The sequence below is a fragment of the Miscanthus floridulus genome, chromosome 7 (genome assembly GCF_019320115.1).
Source record: "Miscanthus floridulus cultivar M001 chromosome 7, ASM1932011v1, whole genome shotgun sequence".
In the NCBI taxonomy this organism is placed as follows: domain Eukaryota; kingdom Viridiplantae; phylum Streptophyta; class Magnoliopsida; order Poales; family Poaceae; genus Miscanthus; species Miscanthus floridulus.
This window is the reverse complement of record NC_089586.1, coordinates 70,943,937-70,959,153: the sequence shown is the minus strand read 5'-3', so window position 1 is coordinate 70,959,153 and position 15,217 is coordinate 70,943,937. Positions and strand designations below refer to the sequence as shown.

The 15,217-nt window shown below is 40.8% G+C and overlaps 1 pseudogene; it reads left to right on the top strand.

Annotated features, from left to right (window-relative positions):
* Window positions 1–5,948: 5,948 nt before the first annotated feature.
* Window positions 5,949–9,561, top strand: LOC136463400 (phosphatidylinositol/phosphatidylcholine transfer protein SFH12-like; annotated as a pseudogene).
* Window positions 9,562–15,217: the final 5,656 nt, after the last annotated feature.

Genomic DNA, 15,217 nt, shown 5'->3' with positions numbered 1-15,217 from the left:
GCACGCATGGGAAACAAATCGGCACGGGCCGTGTATCGTCCGACAGATCGGTATTCGATCGGACGTCCAGGCTCCAGCAGTCCGCTATTGTTAGGGTACATTAGGTACATTTGGCAGGGAACAAGATTCTCATACAAATTTCTCTCAAGAAATGTTTCAGATGGTGAATCAGAATCACTTCATAAAATTGTTTGGTTAGTAGGCTAGATTCTAATTCAAAAAGTTATTTTTAATAAAAATCATATAAATCAAAATATGCTTTGGAAAAATATTGACCTTTTTTTGGATAAAGAACAACTTAAATACAACCTATTTTAATTGTTGTACTTAAAAAGGATTAACTGAAAAAAAATCGTTAATGAAAGGAGAGGTAGAAATGGAAACAGTAGAAGCCAAAATGTAGGAAAAGAGAATCGTTTCGGCTTGAATCCAACTTCCCTGGTGCCGTTTGGAACTGATTCAAGCGATTCAAGTGAGAAGTGGAACTGATTCACCTATCCAAACACATGCTTAGTCCGTGAAGTTAGCTGGACATGTCACCCCGGTCCTCCAACTTCTAAAATGACTATTTTTGGTCCTTCGAACTTGTTGGCTGTGCATCACGGTCGTCCAACTTTCAAAATATCTACTTTTGGTCACTCAACCTGGCTTTGGGTTTCATCTGGGTAGAAAGATGGTCGCTATGTAGGTTAACATGTTATGCTGATTGTGTTGACTGACACATGGGTCTCACCTAGCACCCTACCTGGCAGTTCTAAAGCGAGTCGTGGAGGGACACCTGTGGCGGCCTGGCGGGCGACGGTGGGCGGGCCACCGCCATATAGCCACTCCATTTCCTCTAGGAGAACATATGCTGCAACGCCGATGTTCTTTCCTATTGTTGTTTTGCTACTTATTACTTGCTGCAGTCCTAACTTTACTATAACTTCTTTTTGTTCAGTATTCTTGTGTTGCCTCGGTTTTCTAACATGAAGAATTTTATTGTTAATTTTTTTCGGTGTGCCATATGCTGCAATGCTGATGTCGTTTCCTATTGTTTTTGTCCTTGTTGCTTGCTGCAGTCCTAACTGTTTACTACTGCTTTCTTTTATATATGCTTTCTGTGTTGCTTCGGTTTGTGACAGGAAGAATGTCGTTGTCAATAAGTTCGAAGGCCTACCTTCAGTGCAAGACTGTCAGGCTGGTCGATGTACACAAATCGATTAGATGCTTTCTCTATAGTGCTTCTTGGCTTTGTGTTAGTTTCATATGCCAACGTACAATCTGCTAGGGGTTTCCTTACTAACCATGGAAGCCTATTACGATACTAAATCCATAAAGGTATATCATATTTATGTAGTTAGATTGTTGACGGAAGGGTTTTGCCTTTTGTTTCCGTATAAGCAAATGTATCGAACATCATTTGTTTCTGAAAGCAAATGTATATAATATCGTAGCTCTTAGATGTAATTTTTAATTACTATGATTAAACTTAAAATAACTCAATTATATTTTATTTTCAATGATCCCATGACTCATACAGGAACTGTCAGGTAGGCTTCTAGGTTAGGCCCACGTGTCGGTCAACACACAATTAACATGACATGTCAGCCTACGAAGCCAGTTAGACCATGTTTTGACCCGGATGAAACCTAAAACCAAGTTCAATGACAAAAATAGACATTTTGGAAGTTTGACGACCAAGATGGCATAGCCACCAAGTTCAAGGACCGAAAGTAGGCATTTTAGAAGTTAGGGAAATGGTATTGGCATAGCCAGCCAAGTTCAGGGATTAAAAGCAGACATTTTACAAGTTAGGGACCAGGATGGCATAGCTAGCCAAGTTTGAAGACTAGATATGAGTTTTATCTATATTTAAGAAATCCAGAACGAGTTATAATTTGGAACGGGACGAGTAAGTAGAAAGGCTTTGGACACCTCCACCCACATATATGTTAAGTCTAAGTTTGATGAAGTTTATAAATTAGTACAAATATATGATACTAAATAAACATCACATGATTTATTATGGAATATTTTCTATAATGTCTAATTGTGTCATAAATGTTGACATTCTCTACAACTTTATCAAATTTGAGTGACCTAGACTAGAATGACTTCTCTTTTTAGGATAGAGGTTTTCCGGATGGAGTAGGAAGTAAAATCGCGATGCGCTTAGACCACGCAGCCGAAAGACATGTTATAACCATTCACCAGCTCTTCACTAAATATTAGAAAACAAATTGTTTGATGGGCTGTTTTTAGGCTAATTTTCTCCCTCTGTACTCGATGAACGAAGACTGGACATTTTTTGGCCCGTGTTCATTCCAAATTGAAGCTCACTAATCGTCAATGGAATTGCAAGATCTTTCTCGGATACAGTTTTTCTCCTGTTTAAATTCTTTTTCCGCATAAATTGCATGATATGTTCAAAGCGTATAATTTTCTCTTGGCACCAAATAAAAATTACTCCATGCTACAAATTTGATTCATCTCTCTCTAGTGATCTTGCATCAAGAGACATGAACTATGCAAAAGAAAAAGAAAGAAAGAAAAAGTATGAGAAAAGAAAGAAAAAGAAAAAAAGAAGAAAAATGAAAAAATAGAAAAGCAAAAGAAAGATGAGAAAAGATAGCCATTTTCTCAAATAAATAGACAAGAGAGAGAGAGAGAGAGAGAGAGAGAGAGAGAGAGAGAGAGAGAGAGAGAGAGAGAGATCATGAAAAAAGAGTATAATATATTCCATCAGGTTCCACACACAAGCACTCTATTTAGTTGTTTTGTTTTTCCACCGCTTATGACAAGGTGAAAGCTATAAGCCCTAATGACTAAGGTAATATGGGTGAGTACTAAAAAAATGCCAACTTATTCAATTCGAAAGATAAATATTGATTTGTAAGCAAGATACTTGAAAGGAGTTAGGCTAGGCAAGTAGTGGCTATTAGGATGGTCTCTTGTACTAATCTTCTTGCCTAGTGTTGTGTCTCTTAAGAAAAAATTGATAGTCTATTTAGCCCCCTCTAGTTATTCTAGATCTTTTTTACTAACCTTATTGAGCAACCTCTTTAAAAGAAATGTAGATCCCCTTTGCAATTTGCAACTTCTACAACTCCAAGGACGCTAATAAAGAAAGGTGCACGGTCTATATAGTTCTAGTCGGTAGAGAGAAAAAGGATATTTATAGAGTTTATCTTTATCATACATGTGGTGGATTAAGAAAACTGCTAGTGTAAATGATTACGCAGGCGATGCCCTTAAGAAAAACTTCGTTACACTTGTGGTTCAATTAACACTACAGCTAGTATAGAAACTAAAGTCAACCACTAGTGTAAATATCAGACTTAAACATGAGGTTGACTTAAGTTTGTGTATCTGCACCATAGCCATAGGCCCATAAGTCTGTTTGTACTGGTTTGTACTTTTTATGAATCACCTACGTAAAAAACCCTGACTTTAGCAAAAAAAAAAAAAAACGTTTCTATACTAAACTAGTGAGTGCAGCAGGTCTCAACCTTTAACGATGCAATATAGTGATAGGCATGCTGATAAATGCTGCCACACATATGCGGTTATGCTCGGATTGGATATCTGCCCAAACATATCGAGCGATAGTGCCAATAATTTTCTAGCCTCACTTTAGGCTATAAACTATAAATATGATGGTAAAACTCCGACCTTTGATAGGATATAATTGTTGGCTCACAATTTTCAGCACCCATTTCCATGCATACTCCTTAAACTAAAACTATTTAATTCTTTTGTTGATTAAGAGCATCTAAAAGCCTTTCTTAAACTCACTCTTTAATTCATCGAATAAAAATTGCTCTTTATATCATTTCACTCCTCAACAACTTTGTATATCTTATACGCACTGAGTCAATCTAACTCTCCATCTTTGACTAGCAAAAAATTTATAATAGAAAATGGTAATAATATTTAGAGATCTAATTAAAAAAGTTATTGGAGGACATTTTTTCTCTATTCCTATCAGAATTTGTTTGAGTTGCTCTAATATTTGATGGAAAAATCTAGAAGTTTTAAAATAAATTGTAATTAGCACTTTCTGTTGCAACATATAGGGGTGGACAAAAAAGACCAAGACTGAAAAAACCGAGATCAAACCCGAAAATATCGAAGTATCGGTCCACGGTTTCCATCTCGGTTCTCACTTTGCAAAGACAGATGTACAATTTTTTTTTATCTCGGTGTGTGCGTCCATTTAAACGAAACACCCGAAATACCCGATACAGCACGTGTTCTTCCTTTCTAGTCTTTGCCTAAGTGCTTATCTACGCCATTGCTCCCTTGTGCAGTTGTGCTACTGCTTGCTAATCTATCAAGGCTGCAACCAACCAGTGATCAATCCATCAACGTTCGACTACAGACTATGTGCTTATTTGCAGCATTGCTCCCCTGAGCAGTTATGCGCTAATGCTTGCTAATCTATCTAGGCTGCAACTAACCAGTGACCAATCCACCATCGTTCGACTACAGACTACTCCCCTCCCCTGTGCCAACTGCCAAGGACGTCTTCGCGAGGAGACAGGGGAGTCGCGGCTGAAGCCGTCGGGAGCAACTCGTCGATGGGAAGCACAAGAAGTACGAGATGAGCGCTTCGCGAGGAGATGGGAAGCACAAGAAGCACAAGAAGGCGAGAAGCACAAGAATCCCGAAGGACCGTTGTTACCGCTAACTAACATCCTTCCGTTGCCAGCTGCGGGCGTCGTGCGCGCCTCTCACCATTTTGGCCCCCGTTCACTCCGTCCCGCGACGAGCGCGCCACCACCCCCGCCTCTATTTCTTTAGGCCCCCGCCATTTCTCTCCAGCATCGGCCGCCCCCCCCACCCCCCGCCTCAAGGCTCTCCTCTCGGAGGTACGTGCATGCGCGCTCCTTTTTCCTCACTTCCCTCCTCGATCCCTAGCTGCGCGCCCCTCCGTATCCTTCCGATCTAGCCATTCTAAGTGCTTGCTCGCCGGGGGAATCACGAGCGTTTTGTTGTTATTGGTACATTGGCCTCACGGCCACCTGCGTGTTCGTCGATCGTCGTTCTTGTGCTCTGTACTATGCACATGTTCTAGTCGGTAGGTATTGGTAACATCATTGCTAATCATCAGGTATCGATTATCTCCTTAATGCTCCCTTCGGCTCCGATCCAAATTATAAGTCACTTTGACTTTTTTAGGCAAATTGACTTATAATTTGGAACGGAGAGAGTACGAAGGGAATATATGTTTTGAAAACGTACCAATTATGAATTATCTAGTCTCAACTGCACACAAAGAGAAAAGTCACCCTAAAAATTAATGTTTTTAATCCTACCACTTGGCATTGAATCAGATTATATCATTAATGTTTTTAATCCTACCACTTGGCATTGAATCAGATTATATCTGGTGTATTATCACCACATTGAAATATTCAGCACATTATTCCTCAAAAATTGGACATGTGTGGCAACATAGCATTTGATTGGTGTAATGGCGATGATGTTTTTTGTTTAGTTTTTATTCAGACTTATTGAAGTATAAGTGAATTGTCCGCTTTTTCCATCAGCTTGAGCTTTCCGGTTAACTTGGTCGTTGCATGGAACTCAATACTTTCTTTTATCAGGTCCGATAGGGCAACCCAATAATGGCAGAAGTCCTATCAGGATCTCATGAGCACCATCTGAGCTCTGGTGAGTATGCATATAATTAAATGACATAAACATTTTCTTGTTGACTGAGATAGAATATCTTGCAACAGTACTTTCTTTCTTTGTCCTCATCAAAAAGAACTTGTGATATTTCTGTAATGTCTCTGAATGTGTACATAGTGGGTTTTTTTATTGAAAAGTTGCACTTATGGCAACACACTTTTGTTTTGCCCAATCAGGGACAATTCAACATAATCCTTACAAGTCAAATTTAGTCCCCGAAATTGAACTTCGCAGAATTGACTTACCTACAAATGATATCTGCAGCCTTAGATGGTACACTATGACGAGAAGAGGAAATCCAATGTGGAATACTCAGAGGATGAAAAGAAAGCCAAGATCGCGTCTCTGAAAAAGAAGGCTATGAACGCCTCACAGAAGTTTAGGCATTCCATGAAGAGGGGGAGGAAGAGCAGCAAGGTCATGTCCATCTCAATTTTGGATGACCGTGAACCTGAGGAGGTGCAGGCTGTGGATGCCTTCCGCCAGCTTCTTGTACTTGAAGAGCTCCTACCATCACAGCATGATGACTACCACATGATGCTAAGGTGTGTGATATAGTAATGATCCATCCTATTGTATGATTTTATTTTCATGTGTGGCAGCATTGCTGAAAGTTGGGATGATGAAGATTTCTGAAGGCAAGGAAGTTTGATATCGAGAAGGCAAAGCAAATGTGGTCTGATATGCTCAAGTGGAGAAAGGAGTTTGGTGCAGATACCATTCTCGAGGTAACTATAACTACCCACCAGAGTTTGCTAAAACCAACTTCATTTTCATGAGTACTTTCTCATCGATATTTACAGGCTACTGGTTCATAAACTTTTGTAACATTTTCCTTTTCTCTAATGCAAACTTAGGAATTCGAATTCGAAGAAGCTGATAAGGTGGCAGAATGCTACCCTCAAGGTTACCATGGGGTTGATAAGGAAGGCAGGCCTGTCTACATTGAACGGCTTGGACAGATCGATGTGAATAGGATAATGCAGGTCACTACAATGGATCGCTTTGTCAAGAACCATGTCAAGGAGTTCGAGAAGAACTTTGCTGTCAAGTTCCCAGCTTGCTCAATCGCTGCGAAGTGCCATATTGATCAGAGCACAACAATTCTTGATGTGCAAGGAGTGGTATGTATGTATTTACAAATTGGTGGCTACTCAATGGTTGCAATTTTACAATGAGTAACCAAAGACACATTTTCAGGGGATGAAGCAATTCAGCAAAGCTGCAAGGGACCTCATTGGTATGCTTCAGAAGATTGATGGTGACAACTATCCAGAGGTAATCCCTTTGATATGTGTTTTGTATTCAGACATTTGATCTGAATTTTGTCATTTAATTCGATGGGGCCAGACCCTGTGTTTTACAAAAGAGGTTATCTTCTCTTTTGGTGCTAGACCCTGTGCCGGATGTTCATCATTAATGCAGGCCAGGGATTCCGGCTTCTATGGAGCACAGTGAAGAGCTTTCTTGACCCAAAGACCACTGCAAAGATTCATGTATTTTTTTTCATCTTTTTGTAGTTTTGTTCTTTAGCTATGATTCCAGTGCTCAATTAGAATATCGTCTCCATATTTCTATAGGTTCTGGGCAACAAGTATCAGAGCAAGCTTCTTGAGGTGATTGATGCTAGGTAAGAAACCAGTCCTCTAAGTTATTAGCTTTACTGAACTCGTCAGCTAACTTCTATGGCACATTTGCCCATTGAAATATACACGTTTCTATTATTCAGTGAGTTGCCAGAAATTTTTGGTGGAACTTGCCAGTGTGAAGGTGGTTGCATGAAGGCTGACAAAGGCCCTTGGAAGGATCCCGAAATCATGAAGGTGAGGACTAGTCGAATCTGGTCCTTTGACCTCAACCTTGTCACCTTGAATATAAATCATCGAAATTTTTAAGGAGAAGGCACTAACTCAATTCCTAATGCCACTTTGATGTGAAGATGGTTCAAAGTGGTGCTGGGAGGTGTGGATCACACAGTATGTCCTCTTTTGAGGCTGAGGAGAAAATGATTTGTGAAGATGACATATATCCTAAGGTACGGGAAAACAAAGAAAACAAGTTTCATGTTTGCATAGTGGTTGTATTTATTCCTATCTATTTTTTAATGTTTTTTAAATCAAGAAACAAGCTTTATTCGATGGGGAAACACAATTAGCTGGAGATGGTCAGCGTTCTCAGTCACAGAAAATTTCCCGCTAGCCGAATTGAACATCCTCAGTTGTCACCTGTTCACGAGGAACTTATCCCCACTTCACATCCTGTAAGTCATTCTTGTTATGATTGTTGATCATTTGATAATGAACAAAGACATTAATTAGTGCAAAGTTTATAGTTAGAAACTTAGTGTTGAACCACAACATCCAAACTTAAACGGATTGCTAGCTGAAAACTCAAACTTAATCTCAATAATCCTAACACTTGCGATGTACTCACTTTTTATTTCTGGTGAACTTTTTCAGACCCCTGGATCACTCTATTCTTGTGATGTCCCAATGGTTGAAAAGGCCATAGACGCTATCTGCAAGAACCCGGGGACACCACCAGATGAGAAGATTGCCATCACCAAAGGTTAACACCACCACTACAAGTTTATGAATGAACAAACTTTTGACGAATTAGTGATACTCCCAGTTTCCTTTCACTGATAGACTGACTAAACATTATTCTTTATCAGCTATTATAAATGCCTCTAATGGATCCAAGCCCCCACTCTATGCTGGCATCATAGCACTTGTGATGAGCATTGCAGCCATGGTCCGTGTGACCCGCAAGATGCCTGGGAAGGTACTTGGCGCTGCCACAGGTGGAGCTAAGCCTACTACCCTCTCAGAAAGTAAATCAAAAATACAAGAGCGGCAGCGATCCAAGCTATCAGAAGAGGCTGTCAAGGAAGCTAAAGATGCCATCTCTGCAAAGCGCCTCGCCGAGCTTGAGGAGAAGGTCCTTGCACTCCTGACAAAACCTACATCAATGCCTATTGATAAGGAGGAGATTCTTCAGGCTGCTGTCATCCGCGTTAGTGCACTGGAAGAGGAGCTTGCAGCTACAAAGAAGGTATCATCTGCCCCTTGCTGGAAAACCATGTTTTACCACACCATATACTATGTAATTAGTAATTTTAATCATTATGTTGGTTTCGTATCTTTCTGTATCAAAAAACAATAACCTGAAACACTACGAAGTATATGATTATAGCATATTTCTGAACCAATTAGCTTGTTTTAAAACTTGCTTTGACTTGAGTTTTTGCAGACCTTGCAGGAGACTCTTGAGCGTCAAATGGAGATCGTTGCATACATTGAGAAGAAAAAGAAGAAAAGCAAGGTAATCACCTAGAGAGAAAACTCATGACAAAACATTATGTGCCCAAAGCACTTACAGCTGTGATCCGTTCTTCTAAAAACAAAACAACGTTTTTCACTTAAACATAATGGTCTAATACTGTCATCCTAGTTCCATGATTTTACTGGAATTGATATGCAAATCAATCTGGATTGAAGACACTTGATTTATGTGCTCTGAAACTATGTTTCCTGCGCTACTGCAAGTTTCATTATCTCATTTTTCATCAAACTAACACTGCCTTTGAATTGTGCCTGCAGCGTTTGTTTCGTTGGTAGAAGCAAACAACACTGAAGTGTTCACGTCCATGAGAAAAAGGTTTTGCGTGTGATGGAAATGAACTGGTTTTTGCATATGCCAGCAAACTGCGATTCTGGGTGTAACATATAATGTTCTTTTATTCTTCTTTTTGTTCCCTTGTTGCATCAAATTGTGCCTTACCACGTCGATGTGCTGCCAAATTGTCAATCCCATCCCTGATATGGTCATGGATGGACGGACTGCTGAGTATTTGCAATATAAATATATTATTACCACAAACTACGTGCGAACGTGCGGCCTTTGCTACTAACGTGCCGCCTCTGTTCTTTTAATCTCTACTGACTTTTCAAGGTTCGGCGACTGCGAAGTATGAAGCTATGGGCTGAGACGATGCAGTGCCTCATCACGTCTTGTGTGTTCACCCGTCACGCGTTAGGGGTGACGCTCGGTCGTCTCTAATATGGGCTGAAAGTGCTTCGCTGCAGTGTTTAGTAGCATTCAACGACTGTAGGAGGAATATAATTAGGAATGTTTGCATTGAGTCTATCGGGTAGTACAGTATGCATATAAAGTTCACATGACTTGGGAGTTAAGCTGGTATCATTTCTCCCCCCACTCGCCCAAAACCCTATTGCTCCCTGCTCCGCTCCCGTCCCACTTCTCTGTGAAGCAAGCGAGGCAAGGCAGCAGCAGCCCTAACGCCAAGGTGCTCAACAAGTTAGTGGCGCTTGTAAGAAAAATGGACCCTAGTCCCATTTGTTTTAGATTTTGGTGTTTGATGACCAACACAATCAAATTGGACTAAAAAAATTTATAAGTGTTTGTTTTGTAGTTCAATAGGGTGCAAGACGTGACTTAGACGAATGCGACGTGATGATCAATGATCAACACCATAAGCAAGGCCTTAGAAGCACAACAGAAGACCAAAGATATCGAGCAAAGTCCAAGCACGAAGATAGGAACTAAGCCGGACGCAAGATCGCGAAGAAACGAGCTCACAGAGGTGATAGGACGTTGCATAGGACGCTGCACCGGACGCTGCACCAGACGCTGCACAGGACGCTGCACAGGATGCTGCATCGGACGCTCCGATCAAGAGGCTCGGCAACAGCAGTGTCAGCAGCAGCGACCGGACGCTGCACAGGACGCTGCACCGGACGCTGAGTGCCAGAGTCCGGTCAACATCAGCAAGGTTCCAGACAGCCGTTTTCGTGACTGGATGCATCCGGTCAGTGCTGAGCGGATGCTAGTCAGAGTCCGGTCAGTAGCAGAAAAGCGAGATTTCGTCCCCAACGGCTACTTTCTCAATGGGGCTTATAAATAGACCCCCAACCGGCCATTTGAGTAGTGTGGAGCTGAGAAAATATACCAAGGGTGTTGATACACTATTTTAGTGATCTCTACTTGCATAGTGCTTAGTGTTTTATTAGATGATTAGCGTAGGTGCTTTGCGAAGTGCTTAGGTTGATTAGACCACCGTGAGGTTTGCATACCTCTTAACACTCGGTGCTTGCGCGCACCATTGTTGTACATCGGAGGAGCTTGTAGTCTTGCGAGATCACACCAACCGCGTTTGTGGTGTGGCCGCCACCGTGTACCGAATGGAACAAGGCCCGTGGCGTTTTGGCCGGAAGCTTAATAGTGAAGACGGCAGGGAGCATCTGGGAGAGGCTTGCCGGAAGGCACATCGGAGACCCACTTGCGCGTGGGGAAGGCCCGAGGCTATCCACGGAGTTACCCGACTGAGAGCTTGGCCCTTGCGAGGGATTCCTTGCGAGGTGCTCTAATGAGGACTAGGGGGAAGCTTGCGCACTTCTCGATACCTCGGTAAAAATACCGGAGTCATCGATGGGAGTTTGCATATCTCTACCTTGCTCTTTAGCTTCCGCATTTACATTGATTGCATTACTCTTTTTGTGGTAGAGATAGCAACACATTAGCAAAACCGTAGTTGCACATTTAGATAGTTTGTCTTTTGCATAGGTTTTGCTGAGGTTAGAAAAAGAGGTCATAGTTTAGAGTTAAAATTTTAAGTTGCCTAATTCACCCCCCCCCCCCCCTCTTAGGCGTCACGATCCCCTTCAATTGGTATCAGAGCAGGTTGGCTCAAATTGGACCTTTGGCTTAACCGCCGTTGAGCCGACGCTATTTAGAGTGGTTGGGATAGATACCTCTAGGCCTCCGCACTTTGACGGCACTAACTTCCCCAATTATAAAGCTAGAATGGCTTGCTATCTTGAGACGGTTGATTTAGGAGTTTGGAGAGTCACTCATGATGGGATGAAACCCATTAAGAATCCCAAAAAACCCACAAAGAGTGATGAAAAAGAAATGCATTTCAATGCTAGAGCTAAGAATTGCTTGTTTGAATCATTTAGCATGGATGTGTTTAACCAAGTATTTACTTTAAATATGGCACATGAAATTTGGTTAAAACTTCAAGAGCTCCATGACGGCACATCTAATGTCCTTGAGCAAAAACATTGTCTAGCTAAACAAAATTATGATTCCTTTACAATGAATGATAATGAGCTTGTTCATGATATGTATTCTCGTTTGAATCTAATTATCAATGAGCTCCATTCAATAGGATTAATAAAGCTAGATGATGCGGACATCGTGAGGAGGATCATCTCCATGTTACCACAAAAGAAATATACAAGCATCATCACCATCCTTCACAACATGGAGGACTTGAGCACCATGACCCCTAGAATAGTCATTGGCAAGATAGTGGCATTTGAAATGTCACGCAAGATGGGTCAAGAAGAAGCCTCTTCATCAAGCAAAGGCAAAGCTCTCGCATGTAGCGAGAAAAAAAAGATGAAGGGCAAGCAAGTTGAGACAAGCTCAAGCTCAAGCTCCTCAAGTGAAGATGAAGAAGAAGATGAGGATGATAATGATGAAGATGAAGATTCAAGTGATGATGATCAATCTTCCTCCTCCACCTCCGACCTTGATGAAGAATCAATCAAACTTATCAACAAGGTGGAGAAGATGATCCAAAGGCTCAATGTCAAGGGTGTGTCCATCCAAATTCAAGATCTCATTTTCACCAATCAAAGAAATGAGCAAAGAAAGAGAGGATGCTATGGATACGGTGAGTTGGGGCACTTTGTGAAAGTTTGTCCAAACAAGCCCACACCCAAGACCAAGAAGAAGGCATGCAAGAACTAAGCCCTCACATCAATAAAGTCATGGGATGATTCTTCAAGTGAAGAAGAACACCATCACAAGAGGCGAGGCCGCAAACACTCATCATCAAGCTCTTCTCGTATGTGCCTTATGGCACGAGGTAACGAAAGCTCATCCTCTAGTGAGAGTGATAGTGATGATGAAATGCCTTCTTATGATGAAATTGTGCAATAAAATCTTAATTATGCTAAAGTTTGCACTAGTCAACAAAAGAAGCTCGAAAAATTAAAAGGGAAGCTAGATAGTTCACAAGAAGCATACAAAACTTTGCTTGAACAATATGAGAACTTTGCTAATCTCAATGTTGAACCATCTACTAAAATTGAGCAACTTAAGGCTAGTGCAACAACAAATGCATGCACAATCAATGATAAGTAACTTATAAAGAAAAATAAAAGATTAAAAGAAAAGTTAGCTAGCTCACAAGATGCTTATAAAAGTTTGCTTGCTAAAATAGAAACCATGTGCAAACATTGTGATGAGCTAACTAATAAAGTTGCTAAGCTTGAAGCCGTTAGTACAACACCCACCAAGGCATCTAAAAGGAAAAGCTCTATCTTTAACATGTCTAAAAAAGATGCCTCTACTTCTTGTAATGATTTATGTTTAAACTCAACTTTGTGCAACTAAGTTTGTGTTGAGAAAGTTGTTGTAGATCCATGTACACAAGAGGTTGCAAAGGAGAATGAGCAACTCAAGCAAGAAGTAGCTCGCCTCACCAAGGACTTGACTCAAGTGAAAGGCAAGGCAAAGCAAGCCCAACTTTATCAAGATAACACCATCAAGGGAGGGAAGAGGCTTGATGAAGGACAAACTATGGTTTGCTATGTGTGCCACAAGGAAGGTCACAAATCCTATGAGTGTAAGGTGAAGAATGGGGGAGGAGCAAAGAAGAAAGAGAAGAAGCAAACAAGCAAGCTCTCCAACACCTACACCAATAAGGTGGACAAGAAGGCCTCCACACCTTATCTTTTGAAGAAGAAGAAAAATGACAAGGTGGTGGCTATCAAGGTGAACAAGCAAGCCAACAATAGGGTCAAACACTTTTGGGTGCCAAAGGAAATCATTTCCAACATGAAGAGCACCAAGAAGGTTTGGATACCGAAAGGGAAGTGAGAAGTCCAATGGACTTCAGGGAATTTGGAGACTTGGCAAAGTATGGGTGCATTTCATGGGGTGCATCATGATGGACAAAATCATTGCCAAGTGGGTTAGTGAATACTATGGACCCAAATTCTTCTTCCCATGTTAGGTAACTAGATGTTATTACTTTCAATTGGTACTTTCTTCAAGTGGTATTTCTTACAAATTGGCATCTTTTAGCATCTAGTCACTTTTTATGCCTATGTTTGCATTTGCATGCTTATATCTTTTGTCATGCATACACTAGGCATATCTTATGGTAGATTTGCTCGGTTTCATTCTTAACCCTTGGAACAAACCTACATGGTTTAAAATTGTTTAGGAGCACGGCACATAGCTTGTCTTTTGATTGCACATCTAATATGTGCCAAAGACCAAATTGTAGATAATTTCTCCTGAATATCATCTTCGAAAATGATTCTCACATTCATGAGAAGTCATCTTTCAAGTAGTATTATTGATTTTCAAATCAATGTGCATGACTTCTACAAGTTGGATGCTTTGAGACTAACACCTTTTCAAGCTTATCATGTGTGTAGTAGTCTCATTGCAAGGAAAATGGAGTCCCCGGAGTTAAGCATCATACTTTAAACATCCACCACCTATTGCAAGTGGTAGAAATCAAATTGATTTCTACATGTGGTATTTCTAAACCGATATCCTCATGTTGATTTTATTTTGATATTTATATGCTTTCTCCATGCATTATATAGACTAAATTCCCTTGAGCAATAATTTGCCAAGTATGCATATGCCTTGCTTTCTATCATATGTATGCATATATTTAGGGGGAGCTTAATCTATATAATGTGAGAGTCAAATTTTGTGACATATTCCACTCTACTTACAAAGGATCACAAAGTTTGACCCTCCCTTGTGCTACTAATGTCTTCCTTTTTGGTGTTTAATTCCAAAGGGGGAGAATTTAGAGGACCAAAAGCAAGCATTAATAATTTACAAGTGCTAATGGTCCAAGAAAGGGAGGATAGTGGATTATGAATTGCCTATGTAATGGGGAGAATTTGTAGGAAGCAAGGCTTAAATTCATAATGCCACATGGGGACATTTTGCAAGGGCAAGATAAGTTTTTATGTAGTATATTTTAGATCTTACAAGTAGTATATTTTAGCATCATCCCCTTGCATTGCGTCCTAGCAAGTAGGTAGTTTTCAATTTTCAAAATTCTATTATTTGCTTGCTTTGGTCATGTTGTCATCAATCACCAAAAAGGGGGAGATTATAAGGAAAATGGACCCTAGTCCCATTTACTTTGGATTTTGTTGTTTGATGACCAACATAACCAAATTGGACTAAAGAATTTGCAAGTGTTTGTTTTATAGTTCAATAGGATGTAAGATGTGACTTGGGCGAAGGCGACATGATGATCCGATGATCAACACCATAAGCAAGACCTTAGAAGCACAAGAGAAGACCCAAGATATTAAGCAAAGTCTAAGCACAAAGATAGGAACTAAGCCGGACGCAAGATCGCAAAGAAATGAGCCCACAGAGGTGACAGGACGCTGCATAGGACACTGCACCGGACGCTGCACAGGACGCTGCATAGGACGCTGCACAGGACGCTGCACCGGACGCT